Source organism: Hylobates moloch, unplaced genomic scaffold (assembly GCF_009828535.3).
Source record: "Hylobates moloch isolate HMO894 unplaced genomic scaffold, HMol_V3 SCAFFOLD_2, whole genome shotgun sequence".
NCBI classification, from domain to species: domain Eukaryota; kingdom Metazoa; phylum Chordata; class Mammalia; order Primates; family Hylobatidae; genus Hylobates; species Hylobates moloch.
The window spans coordinates 134254140-134265541 of NW_026652277.1; the positions used below are offsets into that span (position 1 = coordinate 134254140).

The window sequence follows — 11402 nt, forward strand, 5'->3', positions numbered from 1 at the left end:
GGAATGTTGCAATAGGCATGTCAAGAACCATTGCACAGCTATTTCTTTTGAAATGGTGTGAGAGCAAAAAAAAATAGAAATGCTAACTCTGGGGGTTTTGAAGATGACTTGAATGAAGAAGTTACATCAGACTGAGTATTAAAGGAAGAGAGTAGTTTGCCAGGTGAAAAACAGAAATGTCATTCAAGGAAGCAAGAAAAACAAGTGAGAAGGCATGGTATTGGGGAAGACTGTGATGTGTATGCACAGGAAATGTAAGTGGGTCAGTGGTGCTGGAAACCAGGGTGCATGGGATGAAGTGGGGTGGAGATGTGTGGAGCAAGTCTGGGACAAGCTCTGTGCCAATGTAGGGATGTGGAAGTTGTCCTCTGGAAAACTGGAAGTATTGGAGGTTTTCAGTTGGAAAATAATGTAATTGGATTGCTTTCTTTCTCTTGCCATAAAAATTAAGAAATATAATCCTTAATGAGGAAAAAATAATAAAACATTAAAACAGATATAGTGTATAAAGCATAATTATAAACACCACTGTAACATATAACATTGTGAAAACCCTTCATCTCTTCCCCAGTCATATGTCTTGGAAGCCCCAAAAATGATAACCACTGTCCTGATTCTTAATCACTTATTTGTTGTTCCTTAGTTTTTTCACTTATGTATACATACTCAGAAAAGAGAGTCTATTTAGACTAGTTCTGAACTTTTTATAAATGGAATTATACTGAACATATTCTTTGTGTTTAAGTCTTATTGCTCAATGTTTTGTTTTAAAGATTCATCCTTGTTGATTGTTCCTGTGGCAATATTTATTTACATTGCTATATAGTATTTTCTTGTTTGACTATTTCACAGTTTATCTTGTCTGTTGTATATTTTTTCTTTGGTTTTTAAAATCATTCTTATGTTTATTTGATCAGTTTTTATGTTTATTACCAGTTCTTTTATACCAACTTTTTAAAAATAGCAATTATGAACAAAATGAGCTTTTGTACTCTGTATCCCGTTCACATGGTGCATAACAGTCTCTAGGGTATACTCAAATTCACTTTTTAAAAGATTTTATTTTTCTATGAGCAGTTTTAGGTTCATAGCAAAATTCAGAGAAGGGTATAGCGATTTCCCACATACCTCCTGCTCCCACACATGCATATCCTCCCCCATTATCAACACACCCCACCAGAGTGATATGTTTGTTGCAACTGATAAACCTACATTGACACATGATAATCACCCAAAGTCCACAGTTTATATTGGGGTTCACTCTTATGTACATTCTACATGTTTGGACAGATGTATAATGACCTTTGTCCTCCATTGTAGTATCCAGATTAGTTTCACTGCCCTGAAAATCCTCTAGGTTCTGCTTGTTGATTCCTCTTGCCCCACAACTTCTGGCAACCACTGATTATTTTACTGTCTTTAGAGTTTTGCCTTTTCCAGAATAGTTGTAATTATACAGTATGTAGCCTTTTCAGATTGGCTTCTTTCACTTAGTAATATGCATTTGTTTCTTTCATGTCTCTTCATGGCTTGATAGCTCATTTCTCTTTAGCATTGAATAATATTCCATTGTCTGGATGTGCAATAGTTTATTTACCATTTATCCATTCACCTACTGATAGACATCTTGGTTGCTTCTAACTTTTGGCAATTACAAGTAAAGCTGCTATAAACATCCATTTGCAAGTTTTTTTGTGGGCATAAGTTTTCAGTTCAATTGAAATATCAATTGGTATCAATTGGATAGATACCAAAGAGCATGATTGCTGGATCATATCGTAAGAGTATCTTAGTGTTGTAAGAAACTGCCAAACTGCCTTCCAAAGTGGCTGCACCATTTTGCATCCCCACCAACAACAAATGACATATTCATTTTTCAGGAAGTTAATTCTGACAGGACTGAGTGGCATAAACTGCAGTGAGGTGATGTAATGAGAATGTGGACCACATTCAGTGAGGTTGGAGAGGAGAAGTCCACGCTGAGGGGTGGACCTGAAGCAGACTTAAGCTGCACAAGAAATGGAGTGGCATCACCAGTGACCCTGAGTTTTCTAGCTTGAAAGATTAATATCCTTATCTGACATCAAAATTCAGGAAAAATAAGTTGTAACATAAGCTGAGTTCTATTTTATGTTTGAAGTGATTGCTAGACAAATAAGTGAAGATATCTTCTAGGCAGTTAAAAATGCCCATGTAGAACTTAGGAAAGGGAGATGAATATTTGGAAATGTTAACACAGAGTTGGTTGTTGAAGCCATAGGAAAAGAGAATAATGATCATTACCAACACTTTTGAGCATTTACTATGTGCCAGGCACTATTAGAAGAATGTTGTATGTTTCAACTCTTAATTTTCACAACAACCCAATGAGGCAGGTAATATTATTTTCATTTTACAGATAACTGAGGCACACAGAGATCTATTAGCTTGCTCAAGGTCACATGTCTAGTTGGTGGTGGTGCCAAGAGGAGATTGTTCAGGGTTGTATGTGGAAAGTACCGAATTTTAGTGAGTACCAATATTAATGGTTGGGAGGAGGAGGGAGAGCCTATGAAGGAGGCTTGGATGAATAGTCATGGAGTCTGGAGGAGAGCCAGAGAGTGTTATTAGCAGCCACATTTAAATTACCTTAATAAGATAAGTACTGCAGGTGCCTGGCACTACCAGAGGAGGTCAGGTATCATGCCAAAGTACAGTCACAGATCGTCAAGCTCTGAATCCACCTGTGAATGAAACTTATTCAAGATTGGTTCATTGCTTCCAAGAAAGGAGGTGAACTTTTAAAAGAAATCTAAAAGTAAAATATAAAAAAAATTTCTTTCCCTTGGGTTGCTTTCTCAGCTAAAGTAAAAAGAAAAATCCCTCCCATAATCAGTTATATGTGGGTATGGAAAGATGGTGGACAATGGGGAGTCGGGGTAGTGGGGAAGAGAACTGTGCTGAGTAAACAAGACAAAAGCAGTTGAGCTGAGTAGGAAGGAGAACAGGAAGAGGTCTGGGACAGTCCCTGTTCTGCCCAGGCCTGCACCTCCACCATCCCCCACTGTGGCTTGGTGACTCTGATTAAAGTGGATGGGAGTAGGTGTCCAGGTGGCCCTGCAGCTGCACCTGGAACTTAGCCCATGACCTTGTTTCTTCCTGGCGTTGCCTTGTTCCTCCGTGGATAAGCTACCTACTGTTTCCCACAGGGTTGGCAATTCAAGATTCCTTATGTTATTCTGAGCTGTGTGATGTGCTCAGACCAGCATGGCCTGTGCAGAAGGGCTCACATTCTGAGCTGAATAAAATAGGCATGGTGCTGGCTCTGCAGTAAGAGAAGAGAAAATCTAAGCCTGCTTCTCATTCATTCATTCACCGATTCACTCACTATTCCCACAAATATGTACTGAACACCTACGAAGTCCTAGGCACTATGCCAAGACCTGTGTAACTGAAAGAGGATTAAGTCAGGTGTTATCTATGCCCTCTTGGAGTGTATAATCTAGTGGAGGAGATGAACAAAAATTAACAAGCAACAAATGAAAGATAAAACTGCTACATGTAATAAGGAAAAAATGCAGCTAAGAAAGGTGAAGGGGTGGATGGGGAACTATTTAGAAAGACTGGTCATAGAAGATGTAGTGGAGACTTCCTGTACTCATCCATGTCAGGTTCTCTGCCTTTAAGACATGGGAAAGAACCATACTTCCTCTTTCCATTGCAGTTAGGTGAAACCTTGTGGCTACTTCTGAACAGATATTGGTATTTGAAGCAGGGTGCTTTAGTAATTAAAAAACCCTAAAATATGTGGCATGGGCTTGGCAGTTCAGTGGTGGACAGCATAGAAATTGATAATGGAGGCTAGACAGATGACAATTCTTGTTATGTGGTGGTTGGTAAAGCCAACTTCTGTATTAACTTGGAGGAAGATTATGTAGCTAAAGAAAATATGACTCTAAGGGAAAGGGTTGGAAAATAACGTGTCTACTGTGTGTTGGCAACTACTAGCTATTTTTTAAAGGAATATAAAACTATTTATTAACAACTGTTCACCAGTATTTACAATAAAGTGAACAATATGCAGTTGAATAACATTCTGATTACTACAAAGTTGTTCCTCCTGGCTTTTGCTGAACCAGTAAAGCAAATTGAAGATTGAGCCTACATGTAAGGAATGAGTTGGGGTAAAGAAAAAACATGCAGGTCAATAGGTTAGATTACAAAAGGTTGTTCACACATTTGTAGCAGCAGGTCCTAAACTGCCAACATCTCTAACCATCTGAGTAGGTTTCTATGAGCCAAGTCATACATATTCCATTCATCATGACCTTTTAGTCAATGTAGCAACAGGGATTTCAACATTTTGTTAAGGAATGGCACACTAGAGAAATTTTTAAATGTTCATTTAATTTAGTTCTGTTTAGCTAGTTAAAACACACTAGCATTTGTCTACTTTCCTCATCTGGATGAGGAAATCTGCTGTGATGGCAGTGATAAAATTTTTCCTTTTAGAAATTTTGCAAATAAACCACTGCAATTATAGATGCTTTAAAATTATCCAATTTAAATTGTCCTATTTAGAATTACTTATTTCACTTGAAATGTATGGCTTCAGGAAAATTTTCAATTTAACTTGAAGTGATTATCTCTTATTTTGCTCGGAATAATGGCATCTCAGAAACATGGGCTTACCTGTGATTTTTTGTTTGTGTGAATGCTTAAAAACAAACAAACAAAAAATTTACATATGCATTTTATGGATACACACACACACACACACACACACGCACAAAACATGTAAAAAATCTAGAATGGTCCTTAGGCTTATAACAAGTTTTTTGTTTGTTTGTTTTTGTTTTGAGACGGAGTCTCGCTGTGTCACCCAGGTTGGAGTGCAGCGGCGCGATCTCAGCTCACTGCAAGCTCCGCCTCCTGGGTTCACGCCATTCTCCTGCCTCAGCCTCCCGAGTAGCTGGGACTACAGGCGCCCGCCAACACGCCCGGCTAAATTTTTGTATTTTTAGTAGAAACGGGGTTTCACCGTGTTAGCCAAGATGGTCTCGATCTCCTGACCTCGTGATCCGCCCGTCTCGGCATCCCGAAGTGCTGGGATTACAGGCGTGAGCCACCGCGCCCGGCCAGGACACATGTTTTGATTGAGTAATGACTATGGACATTTCCCCCAACATTTAGAAAAGCTGTTCTTTAATGAAGAGGAAATAATATACCATGGGATCAAATGTTCTTTTCTGATAAAGGAAGCAACTACAGAAAGTTTTTGTTTGTTCAAAGTAACCAGTGCTATGGATTCAAAAAAACCCCCAACAACTCTTCCAACGCTACTTTCAAAATGAACATATCAAACTTGATTTTCATTAGCATGTAGTTATTTCATCACACTAGTAAATCAAAATCCAAGACTCAAATATTATATATATATAAATATATATATAAAAAACAATGTGAACAATTATTGAGCTTCATCTTCTGGACAAGAATGCCAAGTTAGTCTCTCTTCATAAAAAGCAATTACAATTTGAGGACACTTCATATTTGCCTCTTTCGCCAGCACCAAGTCTGCCTCATCTGAATCTTTCCATTTCATGAGAAACATCAATTCTCCACTGCTGTCTGTGGCACCAATTATTCTTTCAGGATCAAGACCTCTGGCAAATTCTCTTGGTTTGTCAGCAGCATGTCTTTTCTTCTTTGATTTGCTGTCATCAGATTCACTGTCAGATAAAGATTTTCTTTTTTACCATCTTTTTCTTTGCCAGCTTTCTGAGAGTTAAGAAATGCTTCAATCAATTCTGGACAATCTAAATTTTCTTCAGGTTCCCAAGTATTGTCAGCATCTGTAAATCCCTTCCACTTCAGGAAATATTCCACTTTCCCATTCACTACATGTCGATCTAGTACTTTTTCCACCACAAATTCTTCAGGCTCTGCCTCTTCAACTTTTTTACTTTTTACCATTCTGTTTTTTTCCCCCATTTTTTGCAATGTAGTTTTATTGGAGGCCATTTTTTATAGCATACTTGAAGAGCTATTATTCACTGTCTCCGAGCTGCTCCAGGTCGCAGGTCTGCAGCGTCTCCAGTCCTGCACGCCTACCACTACTAGCTATTTTTTTTGACTAGGCTTTATAAACTCAAGAAAAGAATTGGTTGATTTGTTAACAAATATGAGAAGGAATGGAACTATTTCAGAAAATTGGGGCCTTGCAAAATTGGAAATCCTAACAGGCTTTAAACTCCAAATACTAAGTCAGAAATTGAGGAAGCCTTGAAAGATGAAGCCCATTAAAATAACCTGTGGAAAGGTAAAATTAGAAGTATGGTGTCTCCACCTATTGATAATGCCTTTCAATAGATTAAGGAATTTCAGGGCAGATAAAATTAAGGTATTCAATTGGATAAATACACACGGCAAAGATCAAATTAAAGTTGTGGCTTTTCCACAGAAAATCACAGACTCACGTATATTCAGGGTACCAGTAGTGGCAAGAGAGATATAAAGATAGAGAGACATGAAGATCGAGATAGAGAGGGAGGAAGAGACAGAGGAAGCTGGGTGGATAGGAGGACCAGGGAACGAGGGACAGAGAGACAGAGAGGGAGAGAGAGAGAGACACGGAGGATGGGGCAAGAAAGCAAAATGATACAGTATATCTGAGAACCATGTCTTGGAAAGAATGGTGGATATTGGCAAATACAGTTTACTGGAATCAAAGAAATAAGAAGCTTACTAACTTACCACTTGGCAAAAGCCATAAAAGTCCCTACCTTGAGTGTACAGAAATGTTCCTTGATTTTCAGGACTCCACTCTCTGGAAGGTCTTCTGTTATCTTCCTTTGCCATGTACTAATGGGCATATATTCGTCTTGGGGACTGTGTAATTCTCTTAGTGCGTGTCCTTCTTACATAATGTCAGAAGACCATAGGTCTACTTGGGCTTGTGATTCCTTTGACTGTAAATCTCTCCCAAATTTTAGTAAGCTTCTTATCTCTTTGATTCCAGCAAGCTGTATTTGTCAATAGCCACAGTTCTGAGCTACATTTGTCAATAGCCACAGTTCTTTTCAAGACATGATTCCATTCTTCTGCTTTCTTGCAAAGTAAATTTTCTGTTGTATACAAATGGATTGCATGAAATGTTCTTGCTTATCTTTTCCAATTAGTATGTCTTCCATGTCTTTTCATCCATACCAGCACATACAGATCTACCTCAATTGTATGGATCTACTTTGTATTCTATGCACCCATACTTCATAATTTATTTAAATAATACTCTACAACTTGACAATGTAGCAAGTTTCAAGTGATGCATTCTTTTTGAGAAGATCTTCTATGACAGTTTATACTCTCCATAGAATTCATTTAAATTTCTGAGATTTTATAATAGTGTCATCTATAACTTGAAGAACTCAAAATTTTGTTTATTTTTATTTTCTTCATTTTTATTCTTTAATCTTGTTTGTTATTTATTATTGTTCTCTTCAGAAATTCATATCTTTGATCATATATCATAAATTAGTAAAGGAAATTTGAGTTCAGGAGAACTGGAATTGTGACGATAAGTGTGCATTGACAACAAAGCTCTATCACACATTATCAAACATTGTGCTCTGCAGCTCTCATAAGAATGCAGACTAATGACATGACCCTGCTTGCACTATGACTGCTAGACTCTAATACAACATTAATCTTGGCCCCAAGACCCTCCAAAGAGAGTAAAATCAAGTTAAGATTCAAATATCTTAGGTACCATGTGCAAAATGCAATGCTAGATGCCAAAATTAACAAGTTAATTTACAAAATCTGACACTCCTAATCCCAAAGGGAATATATTTCTGAATGTTAAAATTTGTGGATATATTCTGGATATATTTTGTGGATATATAAATTTGTGGATACATATTGTGGCTATCTCTCTCTTTCTATGTCTGTCTCTCTGTCTCTCTCTGTCTCTGTCTCTCTCACCTTTGAAATAAAAATTTGATTTGATGAGTGCTATGGTCTGAATGTTGGTGTCCCCCCAAAAATCCTATGTTGGAACTTAATATCCAATACGATAGTATTAAAAGGTGAGGCCTGTTGAGAAGTGATTAAATCATGAGGGCTTCACTCTTGTAAATGGGATTAGTGCCCTTATAAAAGAGGTTGAAGGGAGGTGCCTTGTCTCTTCCACCATGTGAAGACACAGGAAAGTTGCCACCTATGAGGAATAGGCTCTTACCAGACACCAAATCTGCTAGCATCTTGATCTTGGACTCTCAGCCTTCAGTACTCTGAGAAATAATTTTTTGTTTATAAATTACCCCATCTAAGGTATTTTGTTATAGCAGACTGAAAGACTAAGACAATGAGAAAACACTGTTTCACCAAAGTTGCTAATAGACATAGGCCGTAAAAAGCACAGAAGGAAAACTAACTAGGACCTTTAATTGCCTCAGAGTATCAGATGATGTTGATGATGGCAGTGACAACAACAATGGTAGCAACGATGATGTCAACAAAGACTTGGCCATATCTAGTTTCTCTAAGTTGTTAAATCAAGTTTATCCTAAAGCGGCCTCCTTACGTATCTTAAGTTCAGCCTAAAGGTTTCTCTGTAATGTAAGCAGACTGTAACCTACTGTTGTGCCAGTCAAGTTGTGGCCAATCAAAGAGGGTCAACTGTTCAAACTGTGTTCAAACAAGGTAAATGCCAAGCTGTAACCAGTCAGGCTGTTTCTATACCTCACTTCCGTTTTCTGTACTTCACTTTCCTTTTTCTGTCTACAAATCTTCCACGGGATTCTCTCTGAGCCTATTCTGGCTCAAGAGGCTGCCAGATTCATGAATCATTCTTTGCTCAATTAAACTCTGTTAAATTTAATTTGGCTATGGTTTTTCTTTTTACAGAGTTAAAATAATTATCTGCTGCAAGAACAAAAATTAGTGTGTTAATCACTAAGTACTTAAACTTTTGTGATAGGCTTAGGAAATTCACACTAAGAAAGGAATAAAAATCTTTAAAAGGCTTTTTTGAAATATCATGGGATTGCCATTTAACAAATGACATCCCTGTGCCAAGGAAAGGGTCTGATCTTTCCCTCCTTCTGCTTTACGCTTCCATTGGAAAAACTTTTATAAACATTTAAAATATCTCAAGACAACAGCATGTTCCAGATTTTCAAATATGTTATCTAACACGAGCAATGTATCCACAAATTTTAACATTCAGAAAGATATTCCCTTTAAGAGTAGGAGTGTCAGATTTTGTAAACTAACTTTTTAATTTGGTATCTGGCATTTCTTCTTGCACATGTTACCTAAGATATTTGAATATTAATTTGATTTTACTCTATTTGGAGGGTCTTGGGGCCAAGATTAATGTTGTATTAGAATCTAGCAGTCATATTCCAAGCAGGGTTATGCCATTAGTCTGTATTCTTATGAGAGCTGCAGAAAACAATGTTTGAGAACTAGCACACGTGAAGACAATTGCAAGACACTTTCAGATTCATAGTGTGTATGTGCATTTCCTTTCAAGAAGTTTCTTTTCCGAGAAATGTTCTGTAGTTTCTGAAACCCATTCCTGACATTGAAAATGACAGTGCTGAAAAACAAAGTACTATAGTTAAAGGAAACCAAAGGGAACCCATAACCATTGGCTTTACACTGTGCTTAATGTGAGACTCTTATTACTCATTTCTTTTTATTTTTTATTTTTGACCTCTAAACTTTTTATTGGCCTCCTGCTCCTCAAAGGGTCCCCTACTTCTGCTGGCTTAATGTCTCAGAACTTTGGTGTCACTGGTCTCAGACACCACTTTGCCATCCACTGTCCGGTGGGTGGTGGTCTTTTGGATGGTTTGCATGGAGTTGCTGTTGTCCAGGGCATCACCAAGATCGAAGTCCTCGCCATCTTCCAGCAGGCGTTGGTAGGTGGCAATCTGAGCCTCCAGCTTGACCTTGATGTCCAGCAGGGCCTCATACTCCTGGGCCTAGTGCTGTCCCTCTGCCTGGGTCTGTGTCAGCTCTGACTCCAGGTGCATCAGGATCCCATAGAGCTGTTCCATCTGCAGGGCATAGCAGGCCTCCACCTCCCTCAGGCTGCTTTCCAAGCTGGCCTTCAGATTTCTCATGGGAGTCCAGGTCGATCTCCAAGGAATGGATTGTACATCTCAGCTCTGTGCGCATCATAGCAGCTCCAACCTCGGCGGACTGCGTGGTGGCCACTGCGGTGCTCTCCTCAATCTCCTGAGACCAGTACTTGTCCAGCTCCTCTTAGTTCTTCTGAGCCAGCTCGTCATATTGGGCCCGGATGTCTTCCATGATCTTGGCAAGGTCCTGAGATTTGGGGGCATCTACCTCCACGGTCAGCCGTGGCGATCTGGGCTTGTAGGCCTTTTACTTCCTCTTCATGGTTCTTCATGAAGAGCAGCTCCTTTTTGAGAGCCTCCATCTCTGTCTCCAGCTGCAGCCGAGTGACATTGGTGTCATCAATGACCTTGTGGACCCCATGGATGTCGCTCTCCACAGACTGGCACATGGCCAGCTCTGTCTCATACTTGACACTGAAGTCATCAGCAGCAAAATAGGCGTTGATTTGCAGAACGATGCGGGCATTGTCCACAGTATTTGCGAAGATCTGAGCCCTCAGGTCCTGATGGTCATGAAGTAATGGCTCCAGTCTCTGGCCTGGGGTTCCTTCTTCCCTAGGTGCTCCCGGATTTTGCTCTCCAGCTTCCAGTTCTCGGTCTCCAGGCTCCTCACTCTGTCCAGGTAGGAGGCCAGACAGTCGTTCAGGCTTTGCATGGTCTCCTTCTCATTCTGGATGCCTCCTATTCCTGCCAGACCCCTGGCCATCCCTGCAGCCAGGCCCCCGGATCCCATGCCACCCTAGAAGCTGGTGGAGCGGGACACAGAGATTCGGGAACCAGAGTCCCTGGTGCCTGCATAGACACTGGCTGCACTGCTGACCAGCCAGGTGATGAAGCTGGGTGTCTGGACAGAGCCCAGGGAATGGTAGTTGGTGGAAAAGGTGGAGCAAGTGGTGAAGCTCATGCTGTCCAGGGAGGAGAGCAAGAGGACAGGACTCAGGCTTTGCCGACTATGTTCTACTACTCATTTCTTAACAGCTAAAGCAAATCACAGGCTTTCAAAAGTGTAAAGACATTTAAAATATTATGTAGTCTACCTCTCCACACCATTAGGGTGTTAGTCAATTTCCATTAAGGTCTGAACTTCTGAGAAATATCCTCTCAGAACAGAGCTGGGTATGGAGGGCTGGGAATCTTCAATAGACCCAGAGCTAGAACCAGTCAATCCAGTGGTGGTAGGAGTGGATGGCAGGATACTAGACTCAAGGCCAAGTGCTGGGGAAACATTCAGGCTAGCAGGCAAAACCTGGACTCTCAATTATAGAAACGTGT

At 39.8% G+C, this 11402-nt stretch overlaps 2 pseudogenes; both read right to left on the minus strand.

Annotated features, from left to right (window-relative positions):
* Positions 1-5405: 5405 nt before the first annotated feature.
* Positions 5406-6003, minus strand: LOC116471302 (chromobox protein homolog 3-like; annotated as a pseudogene).
* A 3752-nt stretch (positions 6004-9755) lies between these two features.
* LOC116471294 (keratin, type I cytoskeletal 18-like) lies at positions 9756-11034 on the minus strand (annotated as a pseudogene).
* Positions 11035-11402: the final 368 nt, after the last annotated feature.